Source organism: Mastomys coucha, unplaced genomic scaffold (assembly GCF_008632895.1).
Source record: "Mastomys coucha isolate ucsf_1 unplaced genomic scaffold, UCSF_Mcou_1 pScaffold9, whole genome shotgun sequence".
Taxonomy (NCBI): Eukaryota; Metazoa; Chordata; class Mammalia; order Rodentia; family Muridae; genus Mastomys; species Mastomys coucha.
Window position 1 is genome coordinate 41,644,247 of NW_022196915.1, and position 15,685 is coordinate 41,659,931.

A 15,685-nucleotide genomic window follows, 5' to 3' on the forward strand; every position below is an offset into this window, starting at 1 on the left:
CTCTTTTTTGTTTTGAGTGCCAGGCTTCTACTGAGCAGGTATCTGATGGCTACAGCAGAACACACTCTCCTGAAGAGGCCGCAGGAAACACACCATTCTTAGGAATCCCAGCTGGGATTAGGACCGTTTTCCCAGCTAGTCTAGAACCAGGTAGCTATAGCTATGGCTCTTAGCTCAGGGAGGAGCTTGGAAGTCTCCTGCCTCATCTAAAGGGCAGCCACCAGGGGTCAGGATGAGGCTAGAGATCCTGATGCTGGGAGAGGGTAGGAATGGCTGGCAGCCAGACACTGCATTTCCTCCGTCTGGCCACTGCTGGCTGGTGGCACAGTTAAACCTCTACTTGCCAGATCACGATTCCAGAATGCTCTGCAAAGGTATCCTTCCCTGTTTGGTTGCACCAGTGTTTACCCGCTTGATGAAAATGAAGATAGAGAGCCTGGACTCTGAGAAGCCCACATGCACGCTCTGGTGTGCGTCCTTTTCTAACCCTCATGTTTAAAATCTGTATTAAAATATCTTTAATAAAACCTGGCTCTGTTTAACTGGCTGGCAGAAACCACACTGCCAAGAGAACTGAATTTGCTTTGTCTCTGTACAGGTTTCTGTGCGACTGAGTTCACCGTCTAGCAGAGATTTTAACTTGACAGCCTTGAGCTAAGGATGGTTGGTTCCTGCGAACTGTGAACCTTTTCAATTTCTGTGAATGGTGCATGCATAGAACCTTCCTCCCTGGGGAGAAAACAATAGCTTTTATGAGATTCATGCCTCAGGCAGCCCAGGGTTTTCTCATATCTTTCCTCCTTCCCAAGCCTCTTCATTTCCTCTGGTGACTGTAAAGAGAATAGGGGGTTGGAACAAGGTGTTCTTGGGGGCCAGGCTAAGGGGCTGGGCTTTTCTAACCATCCAGGAGGACGAAGAGCCTGGATTTTCCCTGGGATGCGATGGAGAAAGGAAGGGACATTCAATGGGGGCTAGGATGGACTTGGATACTTACCCATATGGGTACCAGGGCAAATTAAGTGGCTGGTACAGGTAGTGGAGGATTGGGGGGAAGGAGGCTGATCCTAGGCTAATAGTCTTAGAGCCTGTGCCCTGGAGTCCTGAGTGCTGAGCCAAATGCCAGAGGTAGCAACCAGTGAGACCACTTACTATCAGGATAGAGCTTTAAATCTTGCTCCACTGTAACTCCATCTAAATCCTTCACCTTGGGCAAGTATGGCTGGGAGGTGACCTTAGTCGGGGGGGGGGGTAACACAAGTTTGCTCTGTAGAAGGAGGATCTGGGACCTAGGAAACCTGAAGTGTATGTAAGTCTAAGGCTCAACATATCAGAAATGAAGAAAAAAATTTCCAAACACTCCGAATCCCAATAGGAGGGTTTAGTCTTATTTCACAATAGTGGTTTGTATTTGTACGTGTAGGTAAGAGGAAGATTCAGTGAATTTTGATCATTGCCCAGTTCACTTAGCAGCTTGAAGGAGAGGAGGAGGCAGCTAGGGAGGACTGGTGTTAAAAATGCAATTATACAGAGCCAGCGAGATGACTGAGCTAGAAAAGGTGCTTACTGTGTAAGCTTGCCATGTCATCTTGAGTTCCCAGAACCAATATAAAGGTTGAAGGATTGAATTGCTGTTACAAACATGTCCTGTGATCTCCACACATATGCCATCACATACACACCCTACCCCCGTCATGTACATGTAATAATAATAAAAAAAATACAAGTTAAAAAAAATCTAGAAACTTCAGTTACATGGGTATAAATATAGAAATCAGCTTCAGACTTCGGATTCTGGCTTCCAGCGTTTCCTATGGCCCTGCAGTTCACCTGTATCTGCTTTCCCAGGGGGAAATTTCACCTTTTGCAGCAGCAACTGCTGCTCCTCGCAGAATTTCCTTGTTAAACGGAAAACAAGCAGGTGTTAAGGCTGATTACCATCTTGTTGACTTGCAGATGAAAATAGAAAGCGGGGTGTGGGGGGGTGACATCTTCGAAGAAAAATGAGAACAACTGGAGTGGTATGCCAAGAATAAATGACTACCAGGCATGGTGATACAAGCCTGTGACCTCAGCACTTAGGAGATGGAGGCAGGAGGATCAGGAGGTCAGGGCCAGCCTCTAACACATGAGTTTAAGTCCAGGGAGCTACAGGAGACCCTGTATCAAACCAAGCAATGAACCCTAGCCCAGGAGAATTTATTTCTAGGTAAGGAAACCTTTCCATCTGTCCTAGGGGACAATAGAGACCTCTTCTCCCTTTGCCTTGTGTGATTGTCTTTTCCAGAAACAGCAATCACAGACTCAGTTCCCACTGTTTACACACCAAGTCCTGTGCAAGGCTGCCCTTGGCCTGGATTTGGACAAAAGTAAGAATATTCACATAACGAGGTCAGCTCTATCCTCTCACTTTTAAGAGCACATAAACCTTCCACCCCATTTCCCATCATCCAATAGGTGTTGGTGCTGGATGCAAGTGGGAAACGAGAAAGCCGAGGAGTCAGTTTTACTCTTCAGTGAGGACTGGGAAGCCAGAATCCCTTAGTGTTCCATTTCATGGGAGATCCAAGGTTTCACAATTGGCAGCTCTTACTTCACACGGTTGGCAGCTCCACGGGGGCGGGGTGGGGGGAGAAGAGGTCTCTGAGAGGGCATAGATGCCTACTGCCAGGAGAAGGTGTACCTGGCGTCTTCATGTCAGTACTGTGGGTGCCTAAGATTCGTGATCTCTGACAAGTTCCTACGAGGCTGCTGCTGCTAGACCAGTGATCAAGGACTGAGTCATGTCCACAGAGGAGTGTCTTTGTCGCTAAAGTCTGTGGTTAAACCACCCCGCACACAGCCTTATTGTGGAATTGCCTATGAAGATTCCCCAACACCTTGCCTTTGGCGGCAGCCAGCTCATCTATTGGCTGTCATTGCACCCTGAGCTTTCTTGTCACCAACACAGACGTGCCTTATTCGTAACCACCCAATCTTGGTACTTTGCTGCAGAGAGGCAAGATGCTCTCTCACCCAGTCAGAGATGTCATCCTAAGGACACCGTTGTACTTTCTCCTCAGCTCTGGATTCTGGGAGCTACCCTGGTCCTGAGCAGCAATCTGAAGAAAAACCACAGTGGTACTTTGTGAGTGTGGCTTTAAGATCATGGCACTGCTGGTCTTGCTGGGCTCTAATGCAGTCGCATAGTGGGATGCTCCAATATAGCGCTAGGTCCCACCTTCATGCTCTACCCCAGTGGTTCCCAACCTTCCCAATGCTATGACCCTTTAATGCAGTTCTTCATATTGTGGTGACCCCAGCCATAACATTACTTTTGTTGCTATGTCATAATTGAAAATTTGCTACTGTTATAAATTATAATATGGTTTTAGGTCACCCTATAAAAGGGTTGTTTGACCCTAAAAGGGTCTCGATCCACAGGTTGAGAACCGCTGCTGTAGCCCACCTAACGACTGAGCTGCTGATACTTGGCCAGACTTCTGTTTTACTGACCTTCTGTACACTCTGGTGTTTGGCTAGCTCTCTTCCTGCCAATAGCAACATGCTGCCTATGCTGGGCAGAAGCTATTCTGATTATGTTCAGAATGACCTTGGATATTTATCCCGTTGGGGTATGTATCTAAAATCTCCATCCTAATCTTGGGGATGAGCTTCTCTTCAACTGCCATGGCATTCCCTCTGGCTGGCAAACTTTAGGAAAAAAGACAATGTGGTAAGTCATACTGCACTAATGTTTTGTAACTCCAGTGCCCTCAGACGAAAACCTCAGGATTAGGCTGAGGAAATTGTGTGGCCCTGTTTTCTAGTGGGCAGCAAACATGGTGAGCGTGTGAAGGCTGTGACCCTTGCTCCACACTCAGCAGTGCTGTGCTGAGTGAGGCTCTCACTGTGAAAGGGTACCATTTCATCTTTAATAAATTCAGCATTAGATTAAGCACATTTGAAGGCCAAGTGACTCATTTCTATTTCTGGCTTTCAGACATGGATGACAGTGGTGACCTCAGACTGTGGACAGGCAGGGTTGTTTGAGAGTTGGTGACAGTGAAATGAGCCTTATTATCTCCACGGGAGACTGCTGGATGATTTATTAGTTACCGTTATTGGTACTTTAAAATTTTTTTCCTTTATTTCTGCTTTATGTGTATAGGTATTTTGCTGCATGTATATCTGTCTGCCATCTGTCTGTGGTGCCCAGAAGGTATTGGATTCCCTGGTACTGGGTCACAGATAGTTGTGAGCTACAATGTGGGTGCTGGGAACCAAATCTTGGTCCTCTGGAAAAGCAGCCAGTGCTCTTGACTGCTGATCCAGCTTTCCAGCCTTATTGTTAGCAATTTTGAGATAGGATTTAATGAAGTCCAAGTTGGCCTCATATTCAATCTATAGTTAAGGGCGACTTAAAACTTTTGAGCTTCCTGCCCTCACCTCCCAAGTGCTGGGAGTACAGAAGTTTCCACTATATATGGTGCCAGAGATTGAAACTATGTTTTTTTTTTGTTTGTTTTGTCTTGTTTTTTGTTTTTCTTTTCTTTCTTTCTTTTTTTAAAAAAATAAGTATTTATTTTATGAGTACACTGTAGCTGTCTTCAGACACACCAGAAGAGGGCATCCGATCTCATTACAGATAGTTGTGAGCCACCATGTGGTTGCTGGGAATTGAACTCACACCAACCCTCTCTGGTCCTTGCCCTCAGTGGTTTCAACTCCTGGGCTTTTGTCACTGTTAGCTTACATTTGAGCACTTGGGTTTTGTTACATCTTCCTCCATTTCTAGATCACTTTCCAAGCAGAACTAGCACTCTCCAGGCAGGATGCCTGTGGTCTAGCTGCTGCTGGGGAGTTGCCTGGATACAATGCTGCTTGTGTCTATGGATACAATGTTGCCTGTGGCTACGTGCTTCTGTCCCATCCTTCACCCTGGAGAGATGACACCCAAGCAAATGCTACCTTGATGGATAAAAACTTAAAGGCTGTCACATGAGCCCGCAGGCGACCCTTCCCAGGCCCCTCTGGACCACCAGACTCTAGGTGCTAGCTGCCTACACAGGCAGGGAGATGGGAGCTGAGGAATCATTCCTTAAACTAGGCTCCAACACAAGGATTGTGAAGGGAGAGAACTACTTGTGGGAGCTAGACAAAGAGGCTCAGATATATCCAGGCAGGGGCACACCTCTGACAGCAGAATACTTAGGCCCTGGAAGCCTATCTGGGCCAGATTCAGCCTCTCTTGGGACAGCACTCATGCTGACTAAATGCTAATATCATGTGGTAGTAAGGAAGTGAGTACCAACGCAGGAGACCTAGGGCACCTGAAGCACAGGAAGCAAGAAAGACCTTGTAGGTTGTTAGCCAGCAACCACCTTCATGTTCTAGCTGTCCTTCTCCATAAACACAGCTTTGGTATTAGGCCTGAGTTTAACTATAGGTTTTTCACAGGCCACTAGACCTCCTCACACAGGGCATTCTTCCCAGTACACGGGAGAAGGCTTGAGCCAGCCAGACTATAGAATGTCTTTGAGAAAGTTGTATAGCCTAAGACTCCATTTCCTTATCCTTTAAAATGGGTACAATATTACTTCACATTGAGTGAGGAAACTCAAAAGCCAGGTAATCCTGGAATTCTGTACTGTTGGTATCCGACACAAACTGGGATACTGATTTGGTGCCATGCTTGGCATAGTTCAGGCTCCTGGCCATGTTTTGATGCATCCTATGTATTGGGCAGCCCAGGTAGTGTGCAGGCTACCTGGGAAAGACATGGCAGGAGGAAGTTGAGGCAGTTGGTCCATTGCATCCACCGTCAGGAAGTAGAGGAAGACAAATGCTGGGACTCAGCTAGCTTTCTCCTTCTCATGTGGTCCAGGATTCAGTGCATGAACCAGTGGTGGATTCTCTTACCTCCTTGAACCTAATCAAGACAATTCCTCATAGGTGTGCCCAGAGGCTAATCTTATCTAAATAAGCCCTCACAGGTGTGTTTGAGAAGGTTTGTCTCCTAGCTGAGTCCAAAGCCTGTCAAGTTGACAAGGAACTTCAAGCCCCATGGGGCAGCCACACAGCTCGCAGTAGGGTCTGAGAAGGGCAGTGATGAGGTCTTCAGGAATGTCGCAAACTGTCTCTTGGAGTAGGAGTGAAGAACATCTTCTCCGGACCTGGCAGCACAGGAGAGTAGATTTTACACGCAGATTCACTCCAGCATTCCAGTGTCCCTGAGTTTTTGAATCTCTTCATCAGTGTTAAGTCAAAAGAAACTAGGCATCTCCAGTTCACTCATAGTAGGTCAACTTTTATTTTATTTATTTGTTTTTGAAAGTTTTTTTTTTTTTTTTTTTTGCCTGCTTGCATGTCTGTGCCTCACATGCATGCAGTGCCTGTGGAGGTCAGACAAAGGCAGATCCCCTGAAACTGGAGTTACAGGTAGTCGTGAGCCCCATGCAGATACTAGGAATCAAACTCAGGTCCTCTGCAAGAGCAGCAAACATTCTTTTTTTTTTTAATTTATTTTTTATTAGATATTTTCTTTATTTACATTTCAAAAGATATCCCCTCCCCCTTTTTTAAATTCATTTTTTTTATTAGATCAGCCAGTACTCTTAACTGTTGAACCATCTGTTGAGGCTCTTACTTTACTTTATTTTAAATTATGTGTATATGTGTGTATATACAACGTGTGTGTAGGTACCTGAGGAAGCCAGAGGCAATGGATACCCTGGAGCTGGAGCTACAATCAAACTCATGTCCTGCTGAGGTCATCTTTTGTCTCACATCTCAGCCAACCAATCAAATAAACTGTTAGCAACTTTGCTATTATTTTTTATACTTTGAGAATTTCAAACATGTAAACAATGGCATATTGTAGGGGGTCCAGCCGGCTTGACTGGCAAATCTGGACGTCGGACCCCCGCTCCGTTGGGTGCTTCTTGGGCTGGAGATTATTGAGTACCTGTGAATGCAAGCGGGTAAGAGAGAAAGAAGGACACGGACACCAGGTAGCTGTATCGAGAGATGTGTGTTTACCATAGGATCACTCAGTTTAAATAGTCACACTCAGGAACGAGACCCAGGGGAAATCGGAACCCCGCCCATCTAACATAAACACGAGAAAATCCATAAACACCAGACCAGAGGAGGATCTTGAAAGGAGGGTCCGACAAGCTTTTAGCGTAACCATGAGACCTGTCAGCCTTTGATCTAAGGGGCTGCAGTCAGAGTTCCTCACCGCGGGTGTCCAGCTCCAACTTGCAGCCTGGGGGCTGCTTTACAGAAACCAAATCGCTCCCAAGCAAAGGGGGGAGGAGTCCACAGTTCACCCCTTATTAATTTCAAAGCAAGAGGCAGAATCGAAACTGAAACAATTCTTGGTTAGACGTGATAGCAGGAAAACAGCACACCAGTCTGTATACAAAACAGCACTTCCAGCACTTTGAACGGGGAGTTCTGGCAGAGACAGGCTGAGTTTCATTTAGTTTCAGTTCTTTTGATGTTCCGAGCTGCATTGTCCTTGTTAGATCTCAGGGGCCAGTCTCCGGTGTTTTTGCACCACAGTGGGAGGCCTCAGCCCCGGGCCTGACCATTCTACCGATTCCAATTCCGGAACCAGCACGGAGCAGAGGGGCGGGATGCCACAGCATATGATCACATCCACTCTTTTTTCTCCCTCCGAATCCCCTCATAATCACCAACAGATCCCCCTTCAAACTTGATGCCTTCTTCCCTCCTTCTCCTTCACTTTGCTTTCTCATCAGCGTCTTTTGTAACCCAGTAACTATTAGTGCTGCACATATGTGTATGGGTGTGGGGACATCCACTGAGTATAGGAAACCTACCAGTGGGAAGGAACATCTTCAAAGCTCAAAGAATACCCAACCTCCTTTGCACCCCTCTCCCGGAAGTTATCCACTGCCAATCATCCCTCAGTAAGGATGGAGCCTAGAATTTCAGCTGGTTTGGTCTTGAACAAGTAACCAGAGCTTCTGTGTGTTCATCAGGGCAAGAACCATGTTGAGTTCAGAAGACAGTATCTGACAGCTCTCCTTCCCAGCCTCCAGACCTTACAATTCCTGTCTCCTCCATATTATTTCTGTTTCTTCCCCCTTAATGCTCCCTGAGTCTTCTCTGACCAAGACTGACAGCAGCCTAGGTCTATGGGTAGAAGCATATATATATAACAGGTGATTTAACAATATGATCACTTAGCAGAATAACAATAACAAATTCTGGGGGCTAGTGAGATGGCTCAGTAGGTAAGAGTACTGACTGATCTTCCTAAGGTCCCAAGTTCAATTCCCAGCAACCACATGGTGGCTCACTTCCATCCGTAATGAGATCTGATACCCTCTTCTGGTGTGTCTAAAGACAGCTACAGTGTACTTAGATATAATAATAAATAAATCTTTAAAAAAAAACAAGTTCTATCCTAGAGCCTGTGACCTCCTCAGCCCTGGACTTTTGAGCAGGATTATAGTATTAGGCACGGAATTCCCACCTATGAATCAAATCTCAAATCCAATCAGAAACCAGGTAGTCACCCCAGAACAGTTGTGCTGCTTTTGCAACCAGTGAGGTCATCTTGTGCGGAAGGTCAATATTGTAGCATGCAGGAACCAGCACTGGGTAAGATCACTGATGTCCTTTTTTGTTTTTAAAATTATTACTTTATTTTATTTTAACCAGCAGCCTGTATAGCATTTTCCAGTACTATGAAAGGTAGCCAGCAGAAAGAAGTTTCCTGGCCTGAGACCAATTTCTCTATTTCCTGTAGCCACTGTATGGTGTCTTCGTCAATGGGTGCTTAGCATGTAGTTGCCATGTGTATCCAAGAGTAATGACAATAGCTTGTGTTGCTTTGGCCAACACTGAGCCCTCCCTAGGGTGTGTCTTGCCCTGCACTGGGATTTTTGTTTAATAATTCCTGTCTTCTGGAAGTGGCAGTGTCCACACAGGCTATCTCAGTTTGAACTCTATTTGTTAGATTGCGTTTGGAAAAGAGCTTATTAGTAGTGGTTTCCAAGGGACTTTCCAGATGTGCTCTCCCACTACTCCCTACCTTCTGTCCTCCCATACCCACTTAACCCTTTAGTCCCCAGCACCCCTCCCTCTTCTTTCATACCACATGCAATCTACTCTCCCTCCAATTACAGTTTTTAACTGGGTTGTGAGACAGTTGGCTTCCATATGGCTTTTTCATAACCCCTCCTTCAGATTAGCCCCTCTCTATCTCCCCACTCCTGTATTCAGGTCAGCCCCTCCCCATCTCCCCCACATTCCCATGTTCTTCTCTGTTTAAGTCTTTCCACCTCCAGCTTTCCAATTCTCTACTTCAATTTTTTTTCTACATTCTACTATGCACCCTCCCTCAATGTGCTCCTCCTCACACAAAGGCTATTTCCAATTTCCTGGATTCTGCTTGGTTAGCACCCTTTTCAACTCTGAGAGCCTCAATATTTTTTTTTTTTTTCTAGTTTTTTTGAGACAAGGTTTCTCTGTGTAGCCCTGGTTGTCCTGGAACTCACTCTGTAGACCAGGCTAGCCTCGAACTCAGAAATCTACCTGCCTCTGCCTCCCAAGAGCTGGGATTAAAGGCATGTGCCACCACTGCCCAGCCTGAGAGCCTCAATATTAAACCTGGAACCCCTGCTTATATATATGTCAGTATACCTAGCCTCGTCTAGATTTGTTTGTTTATTCTGAGACAGGATCTCACTATGTAACCCTGGTTGGCCAAAACTCACTATATAGATCAGGTTGAACTCAGAGATCCTACCTGTCTCTGCTTCCCAAATTGTGGAAATACAGGCATGCACCATCATGCTCAGTTTCAACTTGTTCTAGTTTTATGTTCTGTTCACTCTTATTCCCAGAGCCCTTGAATTAATCCCTATATAAGTTTTCCAGACTTCAGGTTGTAAGAGTGAGGAAACTTAGAAGTTCAGCAGGGGCAGAGTGTACCTCCTCCTAGGTCACACTCTGCTCACCTATAGGAATGTGGCTGAATCTTGCTTGGGTCTCGCCACGGACTTGGAGGTAAAGGTGGGTGTTGACGGTGGGTAGGCTCTGAGGCCATCAGCTTTGCTTGCTCGGTATCTCTTTCAGGGAAGATCATTCATTGCAGATTCCATAGAAAATATAGGGCTAATTCCCATGGGCAAGGATGGACAATCCTGTGGGGAGTGGAGCTGTTCCTGCCTCTAAGGGAAAGAAGATGAGTTCTCAGGTGAAATCAACCCTCCGCCTCACCTGGACCCTCCCATACACCTCCATCTCAAGACACAAGATCAGAACTCTTTTCCAATCATCTTTCTCTTTTTAATTCCCTGCCCCTCTGAGGCTGGGATTTAAGCTTGTGGTGTATATCAGCCAGTCACAGAATAAGAACTTGTGTTTGGTTTTGGCAACTTCAGCCCTAAGGCTGCTAGAAAGAAGATTCTCAGGAGACACTTAGAAGTCTTTACATAGTTTGTGCATATCTGGAGCTGGGGAAGCTCATCTTTGAGACCTTTCTTTTCCTTTGCTACTTTAAAGATGCTAGACTTAATTAGCAAGTATCATTATCTACTTACTTTTCTAGAGATGTTGAAGTTTTATATATATATATATATATATATATATATATATATATATATATATATATATAATGATTAACCATTACAGCCACCATTCTCCCCATGACCCAAGCCAAAAACCAGCCCTGGGTTAGCACCTGGTTCGTTGTCTCTTTCTTCGATATCAAAGCAACTACCATTTATCCCCATTGTAGCTCCAGCCTGATCATGCTATATCAGCTAGCATATATATGTTTCATTCCACTTCATTCCACATGAGGCTGCCAGATTCATCCTCTAAGCCATTGCGCAGTGCTCCTCTGGGCTGCTGTTGCTCAGTACTGTCCATGTAGTCCCAGTGACTACAACTTGCCTTTCCAACTGTTCCCCATTCTTTTCTGTACTCTTCCAGTTTCCTCCCACTTCCTTGTTCTTGCAGGTGTTGTGTTGTATATATTATTCATGCTCCCTCTGTCAGGAATGCCTCTGGCACTTGCTGGGTAAAGTTTGGGTTGGTTCCTCCTGTTTTCTTATTGATTTCTCTTGGGGTGGGGAATATGCCAACTTGACATAAGTTAGAGTTATGTGAAAGGAGGGAGCCTCAATTGAGATAATGCCTCCATAAGATTGGGCTATAGGAAAGCCTGGAGGGCACTTTCTTAATTAGAGATTGATGGGGGAGGGCCCAGTCCATTATGGGTGGTCCTCCTGGGTTCTATAAGAAAGCAGGCTGAGCAAGTCATGAGGAACAAGCCAGTAAGCAGCACCCCGCCATGGCCTCTGCATCAGCTCCTGCCTCCAGGTTCCCACCATGATGAGTTCCTGTTCTGGCTTCCTTCAAAGATGGACTACACTGTGGAAGTGTAAGCCAAATAAACCCTTTCTTCCCCGGATTTGCTTTGGTCATGGAGTTTCATCACAGCAGTAGAAACCCTAAGACAATCACTTATACTTGAAATTTTGTCTAAGCTTTTGATAACCCAACCCAAGACACTGATGTAACAGAGAATTGAATGAAACAGTGGAACAGTGGAAGGCCTCCTATGATGTCTTCATTATTCTAAGGGCATAATGTCATGTTATACTCCTCCATCCTCATCATGTGCCTTCCTCTTCAGGTCAGAGAGGATGCACCACAGATTCCAGCCAGCACCTCTAATCAATAGAAAGTAGTCTAATGATAATGCCAACCCCCTTTCTTCCTATCATTTTTTTTCTCTTCTACCTGCCATTAGGGGGTTGACAAGGTGGAGAAGGGAGAAAGAAAGAAGAGCCCACGAAGTAGCAAATGCCAGCTATACATCTTCATATGTATTTCCCCTAGAGTTGTGAGCTTTTTCCGAGCAGAGGATGAGCCCCAAGGCATTTCTGATTTGAAACTTGAACTCTGCCAACCCCTATTCTCTGGGAATGCTGGGTCAGAGTCTGACCAACCTGGCGCAAAGGTAGGCTTTCTGTTCAAGCCAGTTATATGGCATTTTACAAAGACTTACCAGTGCTCTCTGTTATCCAGGCATTGCTACCAAAGCTGGGAAACATGATAGAGGACAATACAGTGAGGACCACTCTCGTAAGGATTGTAGAACATGCTGACTGAAAGCATGGCATCTAAGCTGGGGATGCAGTGTCAGATTAAGTTACTCCTTTAAAAAGAATCGATGCGTGTGGGTGCTTTTGCCTGCACGGATGTCTATGCATCACATGTGCACACTGTGCGCATGGAGGCTAGAGAGGGTGTCGGACCCTTTCAAATTGGAGTTAGAGTTAGTTGTGAACTACTGTGTGGATGCTTGGAACTAAACCTAGGTCCTCCTTCAGAGCAACAAGTGCTCTTAACTGCTGAGCTATCTATCTGCCTGCTCCTCTTGCCTTGAATCTCAGGACTGTGGTGACAACTGCATGAATTTACACGTGCAAAGTACTAGAACAGTGACGGTCTCAAAATAGGAGCTAAATCAGTGTTAGTTCTTATTATTAACCTAGAGAGCTTTCATTCTTGCAGGAGAGCAAGTAAGTGGAGGGGAAACAGACTATGATAAATGTTATGGAGAAAAGCAGAGAGCGGGGCAGGAGAGGGTACTGCTGAAGCGCTGCCACAGACTCTGTGGTTCAGGAAACAGTGGACAGAGAGGCGGAGAAGGCAGGCCTGAGCTGACGGGCAGGGACGGTGGGGGGTAGGGGGTGGTGGCCTGCACAAGTTGGTGGAGAGCTTGGGAGATGGTCTGCTTGGCTCTAGGGCCAGAGCTTGCTAGGCTTTGTAAATAACATTTACATTTGATTTGAGTGTAGTGGCAAGCTAGGGAGGGTAGAGATGTGTTTAAAGAGGTGTTGGTTGCAGAGGAAGGGAGTCTGACTTAGACCTGAAGGTGGACTGAGGGGGAGTAGAATATCACCGCAACCACAGTAGCGCGCTAACAGTGGCAGTAGAGATAGGAGACAGATTTCCCAGAAGTCCCTGTTCATTTTATTTTTTGAGACAAAGCCACAGGTTGGTTATAAACTCACTCTGAGCTTCTGGTCCTCTTGCCTCCACCTCCACAGGAGAGTTGGAGTAAAGGGATCTCACCACATGCAGTTTAATGTGGTGCTGGGGACGGAACCCCTAGGCCTCGTGCATGCAAAGCAAGTGCTCTATCAGTTGAATCACATGTGTTCAAATAGGTATTGGATGCAGAGGAAGGGAGACTGACTTAGGGAGACTGAGCCACATGGCTCAACTCATTCCTAATTAATTTTGTAAGATTAGTTAGTTTTCCTTTGATATTAAATCAAACATAGAGTCAGAAAAAAATCCAGGAAAATAATACCACTACAGTGCAAGATTTCACATGATTACAAACAGAAAAATCCTTAAGGTGTTGGCAATTAGGATTCAGCAACATATAAGAACCATCAGTAGCCGGGCAGTGGTGGCGCACGCCTTTAATCCCAGCACTTGGGAGGCAGAGGCAGGTGGATTTCTGAGTTCAAAGCCAGTCTGGTCTACAGAGTGAGTTCCAGGACAGCCAGGGCTATACAGAGAAACCCTGTCTCAAAACAAACAAACAAACAAACAAACAAACAAACAAAAAACAAAAAAACCCAAAAAACAAACAAACAAAAAACCCAGAAAACCCCAAGGACCCACTGCTTATTCAATAGCCAACTATCCATCCATGTAGGTTACCATTCTCTTATGCTTTCTTTTGAAATTTTTATTTTAATTAAGAAATTATGGATGCCAGCAAGTGCTTGCTGATGGGAGCCTGATATAGCTGTCTCCCAAGGGGCTGTACTAGTGCCCAACAAATACAGAGGTGGATGCTCTCAGCCAACCATTGGATTGAGTACAGGGTCCCCAGTAGAGGAGCTAGAGAAAGGACCAAAGGAGCTGAAGGGTTTGCAGCCCCTTAGGAGGAACAACAATATGAACTAACTAGTACCCTCAGAGCTCCCAGGGACTAAATCACCAACCAAAGCGTACACATGGTGGGACTCATGGCTCCAGCTGCATATGTAGCAGAGGATGGCCTAGTCGGTCATCAATGGGAGGAGAGGCCGTTGGTCCTGTGAAGGCTCTATGCTCCAGTGCAGGGGAATGCCAGGGCCAGGAAGTGGGAGAGGGTGGGTTGGTGAGCAGGGGTACTGGGGAGGAGATGGGGTATTTGGAGGGGAAATTAGGAAAGGGGATAAAATTTGAAATGTAAATAAAGAAAATATCTAATAAAAAAGAAATAAAACATTTCAAATAAAAGGAAAACTTCACACTGAAATTTGCCAGACCCTAAAAACTACACAACTCAATGAACTTCTATTCAGTTAGAAGGCAGGTGGTGGGGAACTGCTGAATGGCAGTCTGCCCAAGGAGTAATTTCCCCAGGGGCTGGAACTGGCCTTATTGATGTGAGACAAGGGCTCTCCGGTGCTCAGCCATCAGTTCTACTGTGCTTTCCTTTAAATGTCCTGGAGTCTCACGTTCTTAGTTTGCACTGTTTTGTGTTGGTATCTGTGCATTGTGTGGTGTGTGGGGAGGTTGACTCGGTCAACCCAACCATCCTAGGGTTGGGAGCACAGGAGGACGCAGGAGGAAGTAGGACGGTGGGAGGGGCCAGGGACTGGAGGAGCATTCTGTGGACCTTCTGTGTACTGAATTGTGAAACGGACACCTGTTGCTGATTCTTAGAAAAATAATTAATGACTAGGCAAACAGCTATTGAGTCACTAGGTAGGATCAACAGAGAACCATGTTCTGGGAAGGCAGGGGAGCGGCCAGGCTCCTAAGGTCTTTGGTTGTGGCCTGGGAAGCCATGTTATCAATCCAGACTTTAATTAACCTGTCATTTTCTAGATCCCGGGCTGTCCACCTGGTGTGGCTTGAGGAGGGTGGAGAGGGACTAGCGGCTCCTTAGTTAAGGCTAAGAAACCTAGAGGGGGAACTTGGGCGTGTTTCCCCATGGAGTGTGGGGAGTGGTGACTGCATGGGAGCCTGACCTCAGTGATTTTCCCAGGGACAGAAATTGGTATTATTGATGTGAGAAACAGACTCTCAGAGGCCTAGTTATCAGGCCTGCACTGCTTAGAGTAGTCCAAGCAATCATGCCCATGTGGGGAGCTGAAGGTATACAGGTGTAGGGGAGTGGGCTCAAGGAGTCCCAGGTAGGCAGGAGAAGTAAGTTACAAGATCACATTCTCTTCTTTGACCTTTGGTGGGGGGCACAATGCATCATCTTACCCCAGCATCACCCCTGTGGCCTAGAGGGTATGATGACCAGGATGGGACCCACAAGAGTATCTAGAACTAGGTCTCTTTAGGACCTGGCATATGATAAGAAGTGGGATGAGCAGTGTCACATCAGGGAGAAGGGAGAAACGCTATCCTGTGAGATCGATGCCTGGCACGCTCCAGGCAGGCACACTACAGTGTGCCTCACCACACCTCGCTGGGTGGCATTGCCACCTCCATCTGACAGTAGAGCAAACACATGTCCTGAGAGTCCCAGCATGCTCACTGTGTGCCAACAATGCTAGGTCTAGTTCTGTGGGCCTTGTCACAGCAGGTCTGGCTCAGCCTTTCTGACCAGGTTTTGACAGCTAACCCAGATGTTTCCTGATGTATCCCCCAGCCAAAGTCAGCTCTGCCTCTGCTCTCTGCCTTATACCCACAA